The sequence below is a fragment of the Bison bison genome, unplaced genomic scaffold (genome assembly GCF_000754665.1).
Source record: "Bison bison bison isolate TAMUID 2011002044 unplaced genomic scaffold, Bison_UMD1.0 scf7180017864530, whole genome shotgun sequence".
Lineage (NCBI taxonomy): Eukaryota > Metazoa > Chordata > Mammalia > Artiodactyla > Bovidae > Bison > Bison bison.
In genome coordinates this window covers 8,006,372-8,013,716 of record NW_011495080.1, presented here as the reverse complement: position 1 = coordinate 8,013,716, position 7,345 = coordinate 8,006,372, and the positions used below count along the sequence as shown (strand labels likewise).

The 7,345-nt window shown below is 37.9% G+C and overlaps 1 protein-coding gene across 2 annotated transcripts in view; it reads left to right on the top strand.

The window, feature by feature from the left end:
• The window catches only part of AHCYL2 (adenosylhomocysteinase-like 2), a 193,068-nt gene that overhangs the window by 107,999 nt on the left and 77,724 nt on the right, over positions 1-7,345 (top strand). The gene's annotated exons all lie outside the window — the stretch shown is intronic.

Below are 7,345 nucleotides of genomic sequence, written 5' to 3'. Positions count from 1 at the left end.
TTTTTTTTTTTCCCATAAAAGAGAATAATTACTACTTCCAGACATTTATCTGATAGGTGTTCTCACACATGTATGAAACATCCTATGTAGATGAATATTCATTATAGTTTTGAGCCAATTACTTCACCTATTTGCTTATATGCAAAAGATATCTCTAGAAGAATGTGCAAGAACTGGAATTTTCCTTTTAGAGAGGATAATCTGGTGTGGAAGGAAATAGGCAGAAAGAGAGACTTACCTTTTACGCTTTATGTCTCTTGAACTTTGTGCCATGAACCTTTGTTACCTAGTTTAAAACAAAAGAACAAATAAAAAAATAAAATCCAGATTTTAAAAACCTATTTTTAGGGTTGTCCTGAGGATTAAATGCATATAATCATTTATATAATGTATATAATCTCTTGCAGTACTGCCTGTCATATAGTAAATATAAATGATCACCTTTGTTCTTGTTTTTTCCCCTTCCAATTGCATAATTACTCTTTGTAGGATTTATTGCTTCACCTAGACTTAAGTGAATTCAGATTATCAGTCTAAATAGATCTATGAACTCCTTGAAATTGTGTTTCAAATTTTGTATAAGCAGACACCAAACTCTCTAGATTCTAGAGAGGGTCTGTGACTTTCATCATATTTTCCAAGGAGGGTCTCATGGCCCTAAAAAAATTAAGACACGTTAATCTAAGCCATTTTGCTATTTTATATTAACACCAAAAAATACTCCGCTGTCATTTCTCTTTATGTTAATAGCCTGTCTCCTTTTTTCATGCTGTTGCTATAAAAAACATGAAGATGTAAAGCGCTGTGACAATTTGGAGACTTACAGAGTTAGGTATTATTTCATCAAGTCCCGAATCTAATATTATTTCCCCAGTGAGGCCTTACTAGATCTCACTGGTGTTGAACTGTGTTCCTGCAGCTCTTTGATTGTTATTGTCTTCTCTCTTGCTACTGCACTTTAGACCTTCCAAGGTGGAGGCCATATATTAAATTCCAGAAAGAGAAAACAAAGATAGATAGTGATAATAAGGTGGTGGTTCAGAGGCAGGGCCTGGGAGCAGGGCCAGATAGGATGAGCAGGGAAGGCCTTGAAGAGACGACATTTGAGTTGAGACCTAAAAGATGAACTTGGATTATGTATAAAATATTTTCTACAACTCCATTCACTTAGAGTATTGATTGTGTTCTTGATCGTTTTCTTCAGGTTACCTTAGACTGGTAATTGCTGAATTTAGTTTACATTCGCATTCTATACTTACAGCTGCAACAATAGCTCTTCTGCTTTCCCTCTCTCCCCTTAAGAGTGAGATTTTGAACTGACTTTTTTGAACCTAAGGAGAATTTCATTCTTTGTCGATGTTTTAATTTGATACCCAGGATTTTATAAACAAAATATTACCATCCCTAGACATTCCTCTTGGGTGTATGTGCTGTGCATTTCTTCATTTCACCCTCTCAGAAGTGGTATGTTTGAAGCAAGCCTCACTGTAAGTACTAAGAATATGTTAGTCACGATAATAGATTATCTGAGAGTTCTAAACAGTAGTCAGTTCAGAGATTTCCCACGTATTTTGAAAAAAGTAGGAACTTTTACCAGAGAATTTAGTCCCCCCAAAGTTAGGTTGCAGCTGGAAAAATGTCATGCTCTCTGTTTGCCCTCTGTTTGGTGGCACAGTGATGACCTCACACCACTCTTCTTTTGAGAGCTAACATGATCTTATTATCCCACAGTCAGAATATCCTTGATAATGTTAATGACTACCTCAAGAAATAGCCCTTGCTGTAGTGGTTAGTCAGAGAGGCAGGATTCAGTTTCTTGAATTAAAGGGTCTCATTAGATGGGTGGGTCAGAGTACATTTTTCTGTGAGCAAACTAAGTTCCCTGGATTCCACATTGAGCTGTAGAACAAGTAGATATGTGGGCCTCCCTAGTGGCTCAGGTGGTAAAGAATCCACCTGCAATACAGGAGACCTGGGTTGGAGACCTGGGTTCGAATCATGGGTTGAGAAGATCCCCTGGAGAAGGGAATGGCTACCCACTCCAGTATTCTGGCCTGGAGAATTCCATGGACAGAGGAACGTGGCAAGCTACAGATAAGTAGTCAAACAGAATCGTTAACTATCAGAATTAAGAACCAGTTCTCTCCTAATATGACTTTGTTGCATAAATACTTTAGCAAGGATCTGTTTCTGAATGCCCAGGCCTCTATTGTTTTCTTGACCCCCCAAAAAAGAGGGGAAAAAAAAAGGCAGAGCAGCTCAGAATCAGGATTCAGTCATTGGATCTCTGGGCTTTCAGACTGCAGTGGTTCTGGGATTTCCACCATGAAGGTCACGTAAATTTTTTTTTCTTTCTCTTCTTGTCAGGTACCTAGCTGAATCAGAATTAAAGAAAATTCTTATTTTTAGAAGAACAGCATACCCCAATACTGTCTACTAATTATTTCCACAAAACATGTAACTCCTAAGTAGATTCTACCTCTAATCCTATAGGTTTATCTTTCTGTTTTATTCAGGTTTTTCATCTGTGGTTTTTCTGGAAGAGTTCAAGATGACTGTCATTTAAGTGGTGATTTGGGGTCATTTTATCTTTGTATTGAGTCAGTCTTTATGCTGTGTGACACAAAGAGCTCATTTTATTTCCACTGAAAGTATTCAATTCCTTTTTTTTTCAAAAGAGGAATTGAAATGATTGGTCTCAAAATGATACTATAACTTAATTGGCACCATTGTTATTATTGTTCAGTTGCTAAGTTGTGTCTGACTCTGCGACCCCGTGGACGCCAGCACGCCAGGCTTCCCTGTCCTTCAGCATCTCCCAGAGCTTGCTCAAACTCATGTCCATTGAGTCAGTGATGCCATCTAACCATCTCATCCTCTGTCATCCCTATCTCCCCCTGCCTTCAATCTTTCCCATCATCAGGGTCTTTTCTAATGAGTCAGTTCTTTGCATCAGCTGGCCAAAGTACTGGTGCTTCAGCTTCAGCATCAGTCCTTCTAATGAATATTCAGGATTGATTTCCTTTAGGATTGACTGGTTTGATCTCCATGCAGTCCAGGGACCCTCCAGAGTTTTCTCCAACACCACAATTCAAAAGCATCAATTCTTTGTCATTCAGCCTTTTTTATGGTCCAACTCTCACATCCATACATGACTACTGGAAAAACCATAATTTGGACTATACAGACCTTTGTTGGCAAAGTAATACTTCTGCTTTTTAATACGCTGTCTAGGTTTGTCGTAGCTTTTCTTCCAAGGAGCAAGCGTCTTTTAATTTCATGGCTGCAGTCACCATCTGCAGTGATTTTGGAGCCCAAGAAAATAAAGTCTGTCACTATTTCCGTTGTTTCCCATCTATTTGCCATGAAGTAATGGGACCGAATGCCATGATCTTAGTTTTTTGAATGTTGAGTTTTAAGCCAACTTTTTCACTCTCCTCTTTCACTTTCATCAAAAGGCTCTTTGCTTTCTGCCATAAGGGTGGCGTCATCTGCATATCTGAGGTTATTGATATTTCTCCCAGCAGTCTTGACTTCAGCTTATGCTTCATCCAGCCTGGCATTTCACATAATCTACTCTGCAAAGAAGTTAAATAAGCAGGGTGACAATATACAGTCTAGACCTACTCCTTTCCCAATTTTGTACCAGTCCGTTGTTCCATGTCCAGTTCTAACTGTTGCTTCTTGACTTGCATACAGGTTTCTCAGGAGACAGGCAAGGTGGTCTGGTATTCTCGTCTCTTTAACTGGCACCATAATGCTATTCAAAAATATTCTGTTGGATAAAGCAAAATAAAGTAACTTATTATCAACAAATCTAAGGGAAATACAGATTTCATTGTATTTTTATTTCCAAAATTTCTCAGGTTCTTTGAGGATGGATTCTTCTCTTTCATGAGTCAGAGAACTCTGATATGTTAGTTTCATCTTTTTCAGTATTACATATATTAATCATTTTAGAATCTGCCTGCAATGCAGGAGACCCAGGTTCAATCCCTGGGTCAGAAAGATCTCCTGGAGAAGGGAATGGCTACTCACTCCAGTATTTTTGCCTGAAGAATTCCAGGAGAGGAGCCTGGGAGGCTACCCTCCATGAGGTCACAAAGAGTTGGATATGACTGGGCAGCTAACACTTTGACTTTCACATCTATAGGTTGAAAACAAGAAGTTTTCTAATCTCCTTTTTTAAACCAAACAATTCATGTTGTTGTTATTGTTTAGTCACTAAGTTGTGTGAGGACTGTTTTTCGACCCCATAGACTGTAGCCCACTAGGCTCCTCTGTCCATGGGATTTCCCAGACAAGAATACTGGAGTGGGTTGCCATATCCTTCTCCAGGAGATCTTCCCAACCCAGGGACTGAAGCTACATCTCTTTCATTGGCAGGCAGATTCTTTACCACTGAGCCACCAGGGAAGCCCCAAACAATTCATACTTGAGTATAAAAAAATTTATAAATACTTTTCCTCTATTTCAGAATATTGTTAAAAATTTATTGGGTGATAATGAAATTGCAGAGATTATAGCCAGTGTAACAAGATAGACAGTAGGAGCACAGTAGAAGCAATGAGTTGAAAACAATTTATGTATACCCTAAACCAAACTCCTTGGTAAATTTAAAAAAAAAAACAAAAATACAGAAGCACACATTTTATTAGACAGCACAGTGATGACAAGACATCATACAGACAAAAGTAAAAAAGGCAAATACCATCTTAGTAGTATTATGAAAATAGTTTTGATCCTGAAGGCCCTTTGAATAAAATAGGCGGGAAGTAAAAAGAAGAAAATCCCCACTGTTACTGGTAGAGATTATGGAAGTTTGTAAGAAAAAGACTTTTCTGAGGCACCCTTAGCAGGTAAAAAAAATTCATGTTGCCATCTTACAATAAGCCTTTGTTCATCTCCCACTGGTCTCCCAGCACCTCTTATGCAGTGGTTCTCAAAATGTGGTCTGTGGATTTCTGGGAGTCCCTGCTACGCTTTCACAGGGTCTGTGAGGTCAAAACTATTTTCATAATAATATTAGCATGTTATTTACCATTTTCATTGTGTTGGATATTTGTACTAATGGTACATTAGCAACGGTTGATAAAACTGCCAGTGCCTTTCCATGAGTCAAGACAGTGGCACCGGACTATTAGTTGTCATTGTATTCTGCATTGCCATACACTCGTAGTTTAAAGGTTTCTTTCTAGCTTCAATTAAGAATGTTCTTGAAGCAGTTGAAGTTTTTATTTTATTAAATATAAACCTTAGAGTACAGTTCTCTCTCTTATTTTTATTTCTCATTGTCTTTAATGAAATGGGAAGCACACCTAAAGCACTTCTGCTGCATGCTGGAGTGTGATGGTTCTCTTGAGGTAAAGCACTCATGTTTTTGAGTTGCAGGCTGAACTAGCTTTTTCTTCTTTGTGGCATACCACTTTTGCTTGAAAGAACCAACTGACGGACAAACCACAGTTATTCAGACACTGGATATTTTTTGGAAAATGAACAAAGTGGATCTGTCACTTCAAGGAAAATAGACTATTTGTTTCAGTGATAACACTGAAGCTTTCAAATGAAAATTAGAATTTCAGAAAATTCAAATCTGTTCCCATAAGCTTGACGACTTCCAGTCAAGCTGCCTCCAGTGTAGACCTCTTACTTGAGCTCCAGATTCTCATATCTACTTACTGCTTTATGTATCCATGTAAATGTTTCACAGATGTTCCACTTAACCTGTCCACAGTGGACATTGATTTCTTCCATAAAACTTTATCTCTTTTACCCCACCCAGGTTTTTCTCATCTTGATAAATCACCTTCAACCCAGTTGTTCAAACTAGAATTGGGAGTTATTCTTTATTTCTTTTTTTCTCACCTCCTGCCTCTCCATTAGCAAGTCATATGAGTTCTGCCTTTGAAATTACTTCAAGCCTGTCTGCTTTTCTTCATGTTTATTGCTATCAGCCTACTCCAGCTTACCAGTGTCTTTCATTTGACCTACTTCAACTTTCTAATTACTCTCCCCTTCTTGCCTGTCCATAATCCATTTTCTATACAGCAGCAAATGTAAATATGAATTGGTTCATGTCATTATATTGCTTAAAATCCTTTAGTGACATCCAGTGTACTTAGAATAAAATCTAAAATCTTTACCTTGGTTTATAAAACCCTTCGTGATTGGGCCTTTGACTTTCTTTGCAACCTCATTCTTCTTATCATTCATGAAATTCCTGCTGTACAGATTGTCTTTCTTTCTATTCCTTAAACATACCAAGGTTTTACAATTTGCTTCTGTTTTACAATTTTGCTCTCTTACAATTACTATTTGCTTCTGTTCGAAGAACAAGCTTTCTCTCATCATTCTGGTCTTACCTTAAGTGTTACCACCTATACAAGGCCTTTCTTGACTATTCTGTTGAAGATAGTTTCTTCCTTTTATATTTTAGGCTCTTTCTCATTTCCTTTCACTTACCATAAATTTAACTGTTTCATCTATTTATTTTTTATATCCCTTGGAAGAAGTGAATGAATAATTTTAGATATGTTGAGTTGGATGTGCCTATGGGAGCATCAGACTAAATAGACCCAATAGTCATTGTCCACAGAGAACTAAAGCTCAGAGAGGTGTTAGAGTTTTAGAAGTTACCTGTACATTAAAAGTACATAAAGCCATGAATATGGATAAAGAATGTTTTGAGTGAAGATCACAACAGAGATTAGAATCTTTTAAGAACTCCTACATTTAAAGGGCCAGAAGTTCAAAAAAAAAAAGCTACAAAGGAAACTGAGAAGGAAGTTATCTTGGAGATCAAAGAAAAGATAGATATAATATTAGAAAAGCCAAGGGGAGAGAGTCTTTCAAGGAAAAGGTGTTAACAGTGTCACAATCGTGTGAAGTAAAGTAAGCTGAAAAGTCTCATTAGGTTTAGCAACATAAAGCTGTTGGGCACAAATAGTTGCAGTGGACTGGCAGGAGCTCGACTGTAGTAAATTGAGGAGTGAATAAAAAGTGAAAAATTGGGGATACAGCAAACATAGGAAGCAAGAGGTTTTGCTCTGAAATTAAGTACAGAGAGCAGTAGCTAAAAGAAGAAGATGAAAGATTTATTTATTTTGGGAATAGGAGAAACCTGAACATACTCTGTCCTGGTGGGAAGAAGTCAGTGGAGGGTAAACACTGAAGAACCATGTGTGAGAGGGGCTAATTGACAGAGAGCAGTCCCTAAAAGGGAACAGAGAACTTGATCCAGATGGTTAGAGGGATTAGATTGATTGATTGATTTTTGGCCGATCTTAGCTCCCTGACCAGCCCCACGGCGGCCTGACCACTGGACTGCCAGGGAAGTCCCTGGAGG